Raw genomic sequence first — 13,466 nt, 5'->3', positions numbered from 1 at the left:
GAAGGAGACCCTTCCCAAGGAACAACGAGGCCACGCAGTCGGATGCAAACAGCAAGAGGTTTATTTGGGTACACGGGCGCCCGGGGCAACAAAGTCTCCTAGAAGACTTGCGCGCCGAGGCTGGGGAGAGGGGAGTATTTATGGGTAGCTGAATCGTGGTTACAGAAGCAGAAGCATGGTTACAGGGTAGGGATTGGTTAATTCAAATGAGGCTGGGGGTTTATTCTGGGCAGTAGTGGAATTTTCCTTTTTGGCTAGAGAAGGGCTTACGTGTCCTTCTTCTGGTCATAACATGTTTTTCACATGCTCCTTATCCTACTCCTTATCCTGTTTATACAATTTCAGTTCTCGGTCATCCTGACCGTGAACATCTTGCTGGTTATTTTTCAATTTCTTTTTATGACTAAACTGCAGCTGCTACACAAAATGGAGTCACTTCTGCTATCCTGGGAATTACAGTTAAGGCTATACATTTCTCAAGGTCTTCGTGTGTGCTAGGTAAGCACTCTACCACTAGGCCAAATTTCCGGACCCAGGGGTTCTTTTTAAAGGGTGCAGTGGCGGCGGCGGCGGCGGCGGCAGTACCTTCTGGAAAGCCCGCTGAAGGTGCTTCAACGGCCGGTTGAGGGGTGACGGCGCTCGTCTCTCTGAACGGTGAGTAGGTGTCCAGCACGGGCGGGCTGATGTGCGGTCCCGGGGTCGCGAGGACCCCTCCGGTCTGAGGAGGTGGGCGCGGGCCGGGCCGTGAGGCCGCAGGGGCTCGGAGCTCAGGGGCGCGAGCTGGGGTCCGGGACTGAGGTAGGAGCGCGGTGCGGAGGCACTCTACCACTAGGCCAAAATCCTGGCCTTTTTTTTTTAATCGTGGGACTTGAACTCGGCCTAAGCACTGTCCCAGAGCTCTTCAGCTCAAGGCTGCCACTCTACCCTTGAGCTAAGCCCCACTTCCCATTTTCTAGAGGTTAATTGGCCATAAGGGTCTTTTTGTGCCCCGGCTGGCTTTGAACCTTCATCCTCAGATCTTAGCCTCCTAAGGTTTTGGTTGTTGTTTTTTTTTTTTTTTTGCTATTAGTTTCATGGACTTTCCTACTGGCATTTGTCTTCAAGATTCTTAGATTTCAGTCTCCTGAATATTTAGGCATGAGCCACTGGCACCCGGCATGTTTGCTATCTTCTTGGTTTTGCTGTGTTCTAATATTTTCTGGTAGGAGTTTATGGGGACTGAACCCCATACTAGGTAAACTCTTTCCTATTGTTTCTTTTTTGTCTTTGAGATCTCACTAACTTTACTCTGCTGGCCACAAACTCAGTATCCTACTACTTCCACCCCTTGAGTAGTATTAATACTTCAGCTTTCCAGACATCTAAGCCTATTCCATGTATTTATTTCTGTTTTGAAATTGTTATTCTAGCCAGACGCAGTGGCTCACACCTGTAATCCTCACTATTCAGGCAGCTGAGATCTGAGGATCACAGCTCAAAGTTAACCCCAGGCACTAAAGACTCTTATCTCACGTTATTAACCACTAGAAAACCGGAAGTGGTCCTGTGGTTCAAGGGATAGAGTGGTAGCCTTGAGCTGAAGAGTTCAGGAACAGATCCCAGGCCCCAGAGTTCAAGCCCCACAACCGACAAAAAATAAATAAGTAATTTGGCCGGGAGTTTGGCCTAGTGGTTAAAGTGCTTGCCTAGCATGCATGAAGACCCGGGTTCGATTCCTCGGTACCACATACATAGAAAAAAGTTGGAAGTGGTGCTGAGGCTCAAGTGGTAGAGCTCTAGCCTTGAGAAAGTCCAAGGACAGTGCTCAGGCCCTGAGCTCAAGCCCAGGACCGGCAAAAAAAATAAATAAGTAAAAATAAAAAAGAATAAATAAGTAATTTAAACTTGCTACTGCAAAGGTGATGTACAGAGGAGTTAGTTACATCAATCAGGTGAAGAGTATATTTCTTGCTGGGTGCTCTTGTAGCTCACACCTGTAATCTGAGGATCATGTTTCAAAGCCAGCCCAGGCACTAAAGGTTGTGAGACTCTTAAATCTCCAAATAACCACTGGTTTTCTTACCTGAAGTGGATCTGTGGCTCAAAGTAGTAGAGCGCTAGCCTTGAGTTGAAGAACAGGCCCAGAGTTCAAGCCCCACAACTGACAAAAGTTCATTTCTTTACCCACACATAATAGTAACTTTATACATCTTTTTCAATGTTGTGGTTCTGTTATTCACTTTATCTTTTCTTTTGGGAGGGGGGAGGAGTCTTGTGACTTGAACTGGGGCCTGAACAGTCCTTGGACTTTCTCAAGGCTAGCGCTGTGGCCACAGCACCACTTCTGGCTTTTTCTATGTATGTGGTACTGAGGAATCAAACCCAGGTCTTCGTGCTAGGGAAGCAACTCTACCACTAAGCCAAACTCCAGCCCCTCAGTTTATCTTAAAAGAGATGACAATGGGATGTTGAAAAAGAATTTATCTGGTCACAAAACTTGTAAGGCGTAGAGCTGCCGCATGAGTACAAACTTCTTACACTTAATTATCCTGCTACATTTGAACATGTTATTTATTCAGAAGTACCTGTGAATCCTCGGTTTGTACCTGGTGTTGGTGTGGGTCCTGAGGCCGTGGAAGTAAATAAAGTTCGTGTTCCTTCCTTCTTCAACTTAAGTTCTAGCAGAGGAGATAGATATTCAGCATGGTTTTCTAAATAGCTGTTAACTTAGTGTGTGGTAAGCACTTTTCACAAAATGAGGGATATGTGAGTTAACTTGGTAGAGGTTATCTAAGTGTAGATACTCAAAAAAGGTTTTCCTCTCGGGGACGAAGAGCCTAACAATGAATAGAGGTAATGGGGTTGGTGAGAGGGAGTAAAAAAGAGTAATCCAGCCAGTGAAGAAGTTGGAAGACAGGAGCCCGGCATGGTTAAAGATCCAAGCCATTGTCACTGGAGAATGTGGATAAGGGATGAAATACGAGATGATCCTCCCTATGTCACCAAGGGTCAGATATTACAAGTCATTGACCACATAACATGATTTGATTTGATTTATTTGAGGCCTTAAGTTCAATCGTCCCCCCACCACACACATATAAAGAAAACATTCTACTGCTGTGAATTAAAATACATTTGCCTGTCTCAATATCTAGATCAGTTTTCAAAGGACAGTCTTAAAATCGTTAACCAGCTTAAAGATTGTGGATTTGATTTCTGGTGTAAATCTTTTCCTATCCCACCAATCATGGGATTTTTAGTGCTATTTAAACGTTTCTTTAATTCCGGACTAATGATTTGTGGTTACACCTGCACTTACAGATGACACTAAATAGTTATTTTGTCTTGCCTACATATCAGAGTTAACACACTACATTTTCCTATTCTGAGCTCATATGTTTTGCTTGTCCTCTAGTCACCTGATTTCAGCATCTAGGTCAAGTTGGGCTCCTTTTTTCCTCTTGTATATGATGGCTAATTATATACATAATCCCATTTTTTTGAAACTAATTGTTAGGACCCCGCCTATTCTTCTGCCCTTGATAAGGCTTTGTTAGACTCCCATTTCCTGACACCAGATGTCTTCTATAGACTTAACTCATTGCAGCTAATGTACAACTCTTGTTCTATTGGTTCACATTGATTAGAAAAGAAAAATCTGACTGCTACATCAGTTATCCATCAACATATTCCAAATTACCTGGAAACTTACTGGTTTCATACAGCAATTTGTTTTGGGTGGTGGCAGGGTTGGTCATGGGGTTGAACCCTGGAAACTGTCCCTGAACTTCTTTTGCTCAAGGTTCTAATGCTTTACCACAGCTCCACTTGTGGTTTTCTTGGGGTTAATTGAAAATAAGAGTCTCAGTGATTTGCTGCCTGGGCTGGCTTTAACTGCAATCTTTAGAGCTCAGCTTCTTGTATAGCTAGTATTACAGCTGTACAGCGCCCAGCCATACAAGAATTTTATTTGTTACCAGGTTTTGGATTTTGTTTTTTCCTTGTCAGTCATGGGGCTTGAACTCTGGGCCTGGGTGCTGTCCCTGAGCTCTTCGACTCAAGGCTATTGCTGTACCACAGCACCACTTCCAGTTAATTGGTGGTTAATTGGAGTCTCTCAGACTTTAGTGCCTAGGCTTTGAACTAGGATCTTCAGATTTCAGCCTCCTGAGTAGCTAGAATTACAGGTGTGAGCCACCAGCACTTGGCAAATGACTTTCTTAAAATCTGAAGCCAGCATGAGGTGATAAGACATTTGTGCTCCAGCTGTGTTGTACTTTGTCATCTTTGAGATCCAGAGCACAAGGACAGAATCAGCAACTATGAGCCCCAAATCAACATTTCCCCCTTTTTAAGTTTTGTTATCTTAGGTGTTTTGTTTTTTTTCCCCTTTTAAGTTTTGTTATTTAGGTATTTTGCTGCTGCTGCTGGTGGTGGTGGTGGTAGTGGGGTCTGAACTCTGGGTACTGGTGGCTCACACCTGTAATCCTAGCTATTCGGGCTGAGATCTGAGGATCACAATTCAAAGCCAGTCAAGGGCAACCTGGGTGGGAAAGTATGTCCAGATAATCAAAGAAGCCAGAAGGGGAGCTGTGGCTCAAGTACAGTGCTAGCTTTGAGCAGAGAAGTTTAGGGTCAGTGCCCAGGCCTAGAGTTCAAGCCCCAGGCTTCCGGCTTGATGTGCATTCAACTCTTTGGGGAGGATCATTTTGTCAGGGAGAAGCCACAGTGAGCCATGGGTTTGGGACCTTCAACAGCCTCATGCTGTTCTCCTTGTTAACTCACCCTTCTCCAATTCAAGATTTCTCGAACCCCAAGCTCACAACAAGCTGTGCCTCTACTCCTGACTCTTCTGCTCCCCAGTTAACCTCTGTGCACGAGTGTCGTGTCACCTAAGTGTAGAGTGTACACTTGCCCACATTCCGGTTTCTTTTCCACATTAATTAGTCTCCCCGGGCCTCTGATTTATTTTCTGGCAAGATGGGAACACGTGCCACTACACAGAAGAAAATTGCAAGAAGCAGATAATGGGTTCACACACCACGGGCAATCAATGCTCATCATTGAATCCAAGCACCCGTGTGGGTCTTGAGATCAAAGAAAAGACAAGTACATGGGCTGGGAGTTGGCCTAGTGGTAGAGTGCTTGCCTAGCATGCACGAAGACCCAGGTTGGATTCCTCAGTACCACATACATAGAAAAAAAAAGCTGGAAGTGGTGCTAAGGCTCAAGTAGTAGAGCTCTAGCCTTGAGAAAGTCCAAGGACAGTGCTCAGGCCCGACTCAAGCCCAGGAATGGCAAAAAAAAAAAAATAAGACAACTGCACATCAACAACTACACAACTGACTCCATGTACATTTCCCTTGTACTCCTGAAATCCATGATCTGTTCCTCTGCCTGTCTCTCTTTCTCCATTTTGCTGCCCATGTGATTGTCTCTCTCCATGTCCCTCTTTCCATGTCTGCTACTGAGTGTCTTTCTGTGTGTCTGTGTGTGTGCATCTGTCTGAGTTTGTGTGTGTTTCTGTGTTTGTGTGTTTGGCTTTGTGTCTGTCATCCTCCTAAGGCATTTTCTACTCGGCACTACCTGTGATGTGAATCCAGTGACAGAGATGGTTTGAACTTTTCCAGAGATCTCTGAGTTCTCTCTAGTTCATCCTGGGCCTTCACCTGGACTTGATTCTGTTCTGAAGCCTCTGTCCACAACCCTAAAGCTTGTCACGCAAGTGTATTTCTGTTGGCTGCCACTTGATGGATTGTTGCTCTGTTTGGTGGAGTAGGATAGGATATTGGAGGTCTGAAGGGGCATCTTTCTTCCTTGGTCAGGGGAGACAGATCAAGGGATTTGGGGCTGCTAAGCAAGTCATTTTCCAGTGTGAGATTTGTTTCTGAAGCCCTGTCTCCCATGTGAGCAAGATGTAGAAAAGTGTGTTGTACTGAGGGCTGTGGCCATCTTGCCCACTGGCAGCTGTAAGGAAGACACAGCATCCCAACTGTTGGTAAAGATGGCTAGTGTCCACTGTAGCTCAGAGAGGACTGGCATGGTGGAGTGTTACGGACTTAGTTGTTCTTGTTGTCAGAGTCCCACTTTAGCTCCAGATCCATTTTGGCCTATTTCAAACAGTTAATTGGAGATACGAGGTCCCACCTTGGCCTGAGCACCTTTACCCACCCACATTTGCACACAGGCCTTTGTGCGGGTGCCGTATGGTACAAAGCCTGGGTTCGGTCCCTGAATATTTTTTCTTGTTGTTGTTCAGGACTACCACTTGAGCTACACATTCATTTTGGCCTTTTTGAAATAGTGAATTTGAGGGAAGAGCCCGCGCCTTTGCCCGTGTGCCTATCCGCACCTGCTTTTCTGCATGCCATAGCAGTGCTGGGCTCAGGTGCCGTCAAGACTAGCACCTGATCTGCAGATCTATTTTGGCCTTTTTCAGAGAGTTAATTAGAGATAAAAGCAAGCATTCGCCCACATGCCTTTGAGCATACTCAAAAAGGCCATGAAGGCCTTTTTCACAGAGTTAATTGGACATAAGAGTACATACGCGCCTTTGCAAACAGCCTTGCAGTGTTCGTGCTGGGTGCTGTCCCTGAATATTTATTCTTGTTGTTGTTCAAGACTACCACTGCAGATCGATTTGGCCTTTTTCCAATGGGTAATGTTAGGGTCCAGTCCCCCAACCTTAGGGTCCGTGATCAAAGGAACGAGTCTGACACAACAGCAGAAGTTTACAGAGTTTTATTCCGCGCCTAGCATGGAGAATCTTACTGACCGGTCAGGGCCGTCTCTAAGAGGTGACTGAGCGAGCAATCCCGCCTAATCTTGCAGGCTACTTTTCTAGACCACCAGCCATGTGGTTGGGCTGGGCCACACACAGGTGGCCAGTGGAATTCAACATATTTGAGTGATGGCTGGGGCAACCACTGACACGTTTGCTGTTTGAATGGACCTATCATCTTGGTGGGCTTCTGGAGCACTGCTCTGAAGACAGTGGGAAGGGAGGGATTTTCCTGGCAGGTCAAGGGGGAGGAATTCTGGTAACTCCACCTGGCTTAACTGCTCTTGCAATCTGAGCTGTTATCAGGGCTTTTAGAGCCCCAGCCTTAACTACTCCTTCATCATGAAGATGAGAAATTCCTATAGGGGATGGATTTGGGGGGAAATCAAGAAAGGGGTCCCTTCAGGTAACTGGAGATAATTGCTGTTGTGGTACAGGGTCTGGGAATTGTGCCAAGTGTTTGTTCTTGTTGTGGTTGAAGACTACCACTTGAGCTTTCTATGTATTTTGGCCTTCTTCAACTACTTAATTAGAGATAAGAGCACACAGCTTTCTTCAAGATCATTTACACAAAGTCCAGGCAGTTGAGGGTCTGGGTGCTGTCCCTGAATGTAATTTCTTGCTGTTGTTCAAGACTACCCCTTGAGCTTCTGATCCATGTTGGCCTTTTTCAGATAGTGAATTGGAGATAAGAGCCCGCGCCTTTATGCACACACATGGGTGTGCTCGCATTTGCGCACACAATATGCAGTACGGGGTCTGGGAACTGTGCTGAATGTCTGTTCTTGTTGTTGTTCAAGACCACCACTTGAGCTACGGATCCATTGTGGCCTTCTTCAAATACTTAATTGGAGATAAGAGCACACACCTTTCTGCAAGAGCCTTTGCACAAAGCTGGACAGGAGTGGGCCTGAGTGCTGTCCCTAAATATGTTTTCTTGTTGTTGCTCTCGACTGCCACTTGAGCTCTAGATCATTTTGGCCCATTTCAAAGAGTGAGCTGGAGATAAGTGCGCTTGCCCTTGTACATGCACCTTTGTGCATGTGCCAAGCAGTACCTGGCTTGGATGCTGTCCCTGAATATTTGTTCTTGTGGATGTTCAAGACTACCACTTGAGCTACAGATTCATGGTGGCCTTTTTTCAAATACGTAATTGGAGATAAGAGCAGGCTCTATTGCCCACACACATTTGCGCATGTGCTACTCAGCACTTAGCCTGGGCCCTGTCTCTGAATGATTTTTCTGATTCTTGTTTGAGATTACCACTGGAGGTTGAGATCCATTTTGGCCAGTTTCAAATAGTTATCTGGAGATAAGAGCACATGACTTTGTGCTTGGGGCATTGCAAATTGGCCATGCAGTACGCAGTCTGGAAACTGTGCTGAATATTTGTTCCTGATGTTCAAGACTACGAGTGGAGCTACAGATCCATTTTGGCCTTTTCAAATAGTTAATTGGAGATAAGGGCATGCTCCTTTGTGCACCAGCTTTGGGATTGGGTCTTTGTGCACTCGCTGTGCTGTACTGGGCATAGGTGCTCTCCCTGAATATATATTCTCGTTGTTGTTCCAATACCACTAGAGCTACAGGTGCATTTTGGGCTTTTCCAAAGAGTTAAGTGGAGATAAGACCTTGGGCATTTGCACACACTTGTCTTGGCATTGTGACACAAAGCCCCTGTCCCCTGGTAGAGCTAGGTGCAGAGGCTCCTGGATGAGGGACATCTATCAAGGTGGGGTCTTAAGCACACTGCGTTTCCCTATCCAGATGTGAGCCTGGATTGGAGAGGGTGACTCTTACCACTCCAAAGACTCCCAGAACTCTCAGGGTTTCAGCCTCCTGATTCCTTGTCTCACCAAAGTCAGAAAGTGACACACATCTCTGAAGGACTGCCTTGACAGGGGACACTTGCTAGGAGATGTGGACATGGAAACAAATGTAACTCCACCAACTCTTCTAGTTCTGTAGAAGGGTTCAGAAAATGCTACTTGGTTGTTGACCACGTGCTTCTCTGCTCCAGAGATTGATGCAGATGACTGAGAACATGCCTCACAGAACATGCTCTGGGGCCTACGACCTGTCCATGCCTTCCCACAACCCACAGAATTGAGCCCTATATGTCTTTTCTATAGACAACCATGGAGCTAGGGGTCATAATCACTGGAGCCTCTAGGTGCCCAGTTCTGAGGGGCCCTCCCTTGGACCTAGCCCGCACACTGCACCTGATTTCTGAAAAGTGAATCCCAGTGTGAGCGCTCCATTACCCAGAAGATTGAACTTGAGGGGCTGGGAGTTTGGTCTAGTGGTAGAGTGTTTGCCTAGCATGCACAAAGACCCAGGTCCGATTCCTCGGTACTACATAAATAGACAAAAGCCAAAAATGGTGCTGAGGCTCAAGTGGTAGATCTCAACCTTGAGAAAAAGAATGAAAGGACAGGGCTCAGTGCAAGCCTAGGACTGGCCAAAAATAAAAAATAAAAAGGGATTTTACTTGTGATTTGGGGTGACTCTGTGCCCTCCAGATTCCTGTCTCCTTCCCGCTGGCCTCCGATCACACCTCCTAATGACCCATCTCACACAGTCATGGCTGTCCCCTGGACCGCACTCTGGTTTAAAGATGCACCAATTCCATCCAAGAGAAAAGAGAAAAGAGACTAAAGGAAATAATAGGACTGAGATTCAGCGAAGCGGGTCACTCTCATTGTCCCCCTTTCTGTCTCAGTACTATCAGTGCCACCATGAGTGCCTTCTCAAGCCAAGTAAGTTGAGGCCTGGCTATGGCATGCCCCAGTGTGGGAGCACAGCTGATGGCACTTGCTCTGTGTGTGTTTCTGTATCGGGGTGGCTGAGAAAAAGGCTGTGTTGCCACATGGGCAGCTCCGGCCATCTCCAGACCCTGTGTCCTGTAATGACCGACCTCATCCAAGCTGCCTTCATTTATCCTGGACTCCTACCTGGACACATTGCTCTTGGTTCCTTCCTGGTTTTCTTTCCTGCCTCCATTTCTTCCTTGGCTATGATTGTAACTCGAAGAGAGATCTTAGGCCGAAGCTCAACCGTGGCCTGATGTGGTGACTGGATGGGGAGCCTTCTCCTTGTCCACGCACAGGAAGCTGCTTGTGTGGGGACATGGGCCTCTTGCATGGAGGCAATGAGAGGGCAGTCTAGATGTCAAGCACACAGGAACATAGGCAAGCTCCCTCACACACTGTGTAGACACCATTGGTCAACTACTTCTTGTGTTTCCTTTGATATGCATGACTTCGGTGCCTTAGGGCTGAAGGGCCATTCCTCTTGCAGCACTAATGAGTCAGGGAAATGTGTGGACCTGAGTGTGCACAGCACGGATCATCTCTCTTCTGCCTTGTCTGTCACATCCTCAGTCCCCTGATCAGTGAGGCACTCTCAAGGCAGTTCTCTGGCTGGTGTGTGTGTGTGTGTGTGTGAGCAGGACCCCTTGTCCATCTCAAGACAGCCTGGCCTAGCAGGCCTGGAGCTGGCTTCAGGCGTGATGTTCAACTCTTTGGGGAGGATCATTTTGTTAGTGCAAAGAGCCGTGCGTTTGTGACATTCAACAACCTCATGCTGTTCTCCTTGTTCACTCACCCTTCCCTGATTCTAGATCTCTAGACCAGCTCCAGAAACAAGATGCTAGAACGCCCATGGCCGTGAGCCACTGCTGTCAACTTAGCTACTCAGTAGAGGCTGCAGTTTCAGGAGAGGGTTCAAAGCCAGCCAGGCAGCTGGCTGGTCTCCAATGGACCACCTGAAGGATGCAGTTGGGCTTTGCCTTCCAGTGTGGAGCACTCGCGTTAGGCACATGAGCACAAGGACAATACCAGGTCCAGAGTTGAAGGGAAAAAGCAGCTGCACTTGGGAAGGAGAGCTGGCTAGGCAGAGTTCTGTGAATATTCAAATCCAGCCCTTGGTCTTTCTTTCCAAGTGGCTACAGAAATGTTATCTTCTTTCACATTGATACCCTCAGCTTGCCTATGGCTGTACATTCTCAGTGTGGATAATTCCCCCAGGTTGATCCAGATCCCTGCTGAGTGAGCTCTTTTATTCTTGTAGAGGCAGCTTCTAAGCATGGCTGTGTCCCAGTGTCCAATGTGGATGTGTATCCCTTGTTGAGAGCACTGAGCAGGGTCTTCTCAAAAAAAGAGGAGCAGTATATCTCTCATATGGTGCGATGTGGAGGCAATGCTTGACAAGTCTAGATGTACACCTGTTTTCATTCAAATGGGCAAGGAACAGAGATCCTTGTCTGCCCAAATCATTGCATTTTGCCATTTTTGTCTCATCACAGACAAGATTTGATATTCTGCAGGGCATTGAGAGTTCTCATTGACATTTCCCCTGCACTATCAACTATATGGCTAGTCTTTCCTCATGCACCACAATGTGAAAGAAGCTGCCATGTTGTATCTGGGGACTAAGACAAGAACTCCATGTATGAACTATGTCTTTCTTGAAATCCAGAACGTGTCACTGACAAATCTCTGAAGTATGGCCATTGTCCCCTGACCAAGGTCATTTTATGACACTGTGGCACAGAAAACCCTGGCACAAAACCTTTTGTTTTCCTATCTCTCCCTTTGTGTGCTTTTCTGTGTCCATCTTCTTCTCTTTCTTTCACACGTGCACTCACACTCAATCACACACACACACACAGACGCACGCACACGCACGCACACACACACAGACTTCGTATGTTGTTTTAGGGGCATGACTTGGGGCCTGGTTACTCACCTGAGCTCTAATGCTCCAGGACAGTCTTTGTCGCTTGGAGCCCTAGAGATAGTTCTGGTTGTCATATAGTCTGAGATTAGTCTTAGGGACCTTGCTGACTGTCTTCACTAGGAACCACCACTTTCAGATCTTCCTGTTCAGAATAGCTAGAATTTCAGGACTGAACCTCCATGCCTAGCTGTTTTCCCATTGACCAACAGTGAGCAAGAAGCAATTCCTCAACTCTGTCCCTTAGCTGCAGTAGAGGCAGCAGTAGCAGCATTACCCTCATGAAGCCCTCCTGTGGTGACTAAGTCTCATCTCCTTGAGGAGTCCACCAACTGTGGACTCTGACATTCCCTCGCCTCCCTGGCCTGCCCTCAGGATGCTGCTGCTGGTTTCCCCGGTATAATTGTGATTTAATCCTTCTTCCTATACTAATAGGTGTGAAATTGTGATTTCTTGAGACATGCAGTGTAGTGAAAATGAAGCAAACTCTAGGTGCTCAGAGAGGGTGGACATGCTCCCCCTTCAGGGGGTAGAGAAGCATGGTGCATTCCATTCCCTACACCTGCCTAAAGTCCAGTGTCATCCTGTGCAGTTCCTGTTTCACAGCACACATGCATGCTTCTCATTCACACTCAGGATCCAGGAAGAAGACCACAATAAGCAGGGTCTTGTAGAAACACCTTTGGGTTTTTTTGTTTTTTTGTTTTACATTATCCCATCGGTAGTCAAGACTACTATTTTGTGGTCGGGTTGTGTTCAGTCCTGTGAAGGCAGCCACTATTGAAACACTGAACATCTCTTTTGGTCTCCTGGGTCCAGGATGCTGTCTCTGAGTTGAGTATAAAGTCCTGTGTGAAGGCACCGTGCTGGAAGCACTGTGTTCACTGAATGGAGGGTGAGGACAGGAGTGTTGCAGAGACCTTTCCTCTAGGAGGTTTGGACGGCTGGCACTTGCTTCTCCATCAATCCTCTTGGGAATATCTAGTGCACCCTGCCAAAGTTAGGAATAGCAGAAATGTAGGGAGGGAAAGTCAGAGCTGACAGACTCTCAACAAGAAGTCAACCTAGAGTGGTTAGAGTGTCTTGGTGAGGGCATGAATTTGGGGGCTGACAGGAAGGGCTCTTTGACCTAAATCCCAGTCAGTAGAGAGGAGAGAGGCAGGACAAGGGAGGACAGCATGCACAGTGCTTCAAACAAATGGCCCCTGTTCCTTTTCAGTCAAGTGCAGAGGACACTTCAGGCACTGAGAGGGAGTCCCTGGAGGGCTGGATGGTATGTCCAGTATCAGTCCTCATTCTGGTGGAAGTAGAACTTTGTGGATTGAAAGATCCACATTTGGATCCTAGATTTGTTGTGTGAGGAAAGGAATGCGTGGTAACCGTCTTCTGTCATCTGGGGAGGGTTTTCTAGGAAGGATGGTGAGGTTATCCTGGATGGAAGGGCAAGCGAAAGTAACATGTGGCCCGGACATTGTGCCACAAGCATGTGTAGCTCAGCGGGGATCAGCTAGGAAAGATCTGATGGGATCCTGGATTTGGAACCCAAGGAAGACGGCTCCTGGCTTGGTCCACGGTGCCACTGCGGAGTGGACTGTGTGGAAAAGATTGTGTTTTGAGGCTGGAAGGTCAGTGGAGGGTAGGGGGTGGCCTGGGCCAGCCCAGTCCAAGGGGAGGCCTTCTTAAGTGTCTGGCCCCCTCTCTTGGTGGGTGAAGGTGACTCGCTTGTTCTTGGTCCTCCTCTGTGGGGAGGTCCTCTCCTGAAAGACCACATCCCATTGGTCCAAGGACTTGCTTATGTCTAACCCATTGTCATCTTCAGGAATCCTCAGCTCTGCTGGAGGAGGGACAGTGAGATAGTCAGCAGTCCTGTTGTGGGCTGCCACACACCAAATGTGTGAGAAGCTCCTGCAGGGCAGAGGCGTGAGCCGAGATGTCGCCATCCCCTCAGTCCAATGCCAGGAGCGCTCAG

The 13,466-nt window shown here is 47.2% G+C and overlaps 1 long non-coding RNA gene across 1 annotated transcript in view; it reads right to left on the bottom strand.

The window, feature by feature from the left end:
- Positions 1-12,556: 12,556 nt before the first annotated feature.
- Positions 12,557-13,466, bottom strand: part of LOC150065233 (uncharacterized) — a 256,479-nt gene continuing 255,569 nt past the window's right edge. Inside the window, exon 3 of the long non-coding RNA XR_016534934.1 lies at positions 12,557-13,331. This is a non-coding gene — a long non-coding RNA (uncharacterized LOC150065233). The remainder of the gene's footprint in view (positions 13,332-13,466) is intronic.

Source organism: Megascapheus bottae, chromosome 3 (assembly GCF_031878675.1).
Source record: "Megascapheus bottae isolate mThoBot1 chromosome 3, mThoBot2.hap1, whole genome shotgun sequence".
In the NCBI taxonomy this organism is placed as follows: Eukaryota; Metazoa; Chordata; class Mammalia; order Rodentia; family Geomyidae; genus Megascapheus; species Megascapheus bottae.
Note: the sequence above shows the minus strand (reverse complement) of the source record. Positions and strands in the feature narration are given on the sequence as shown.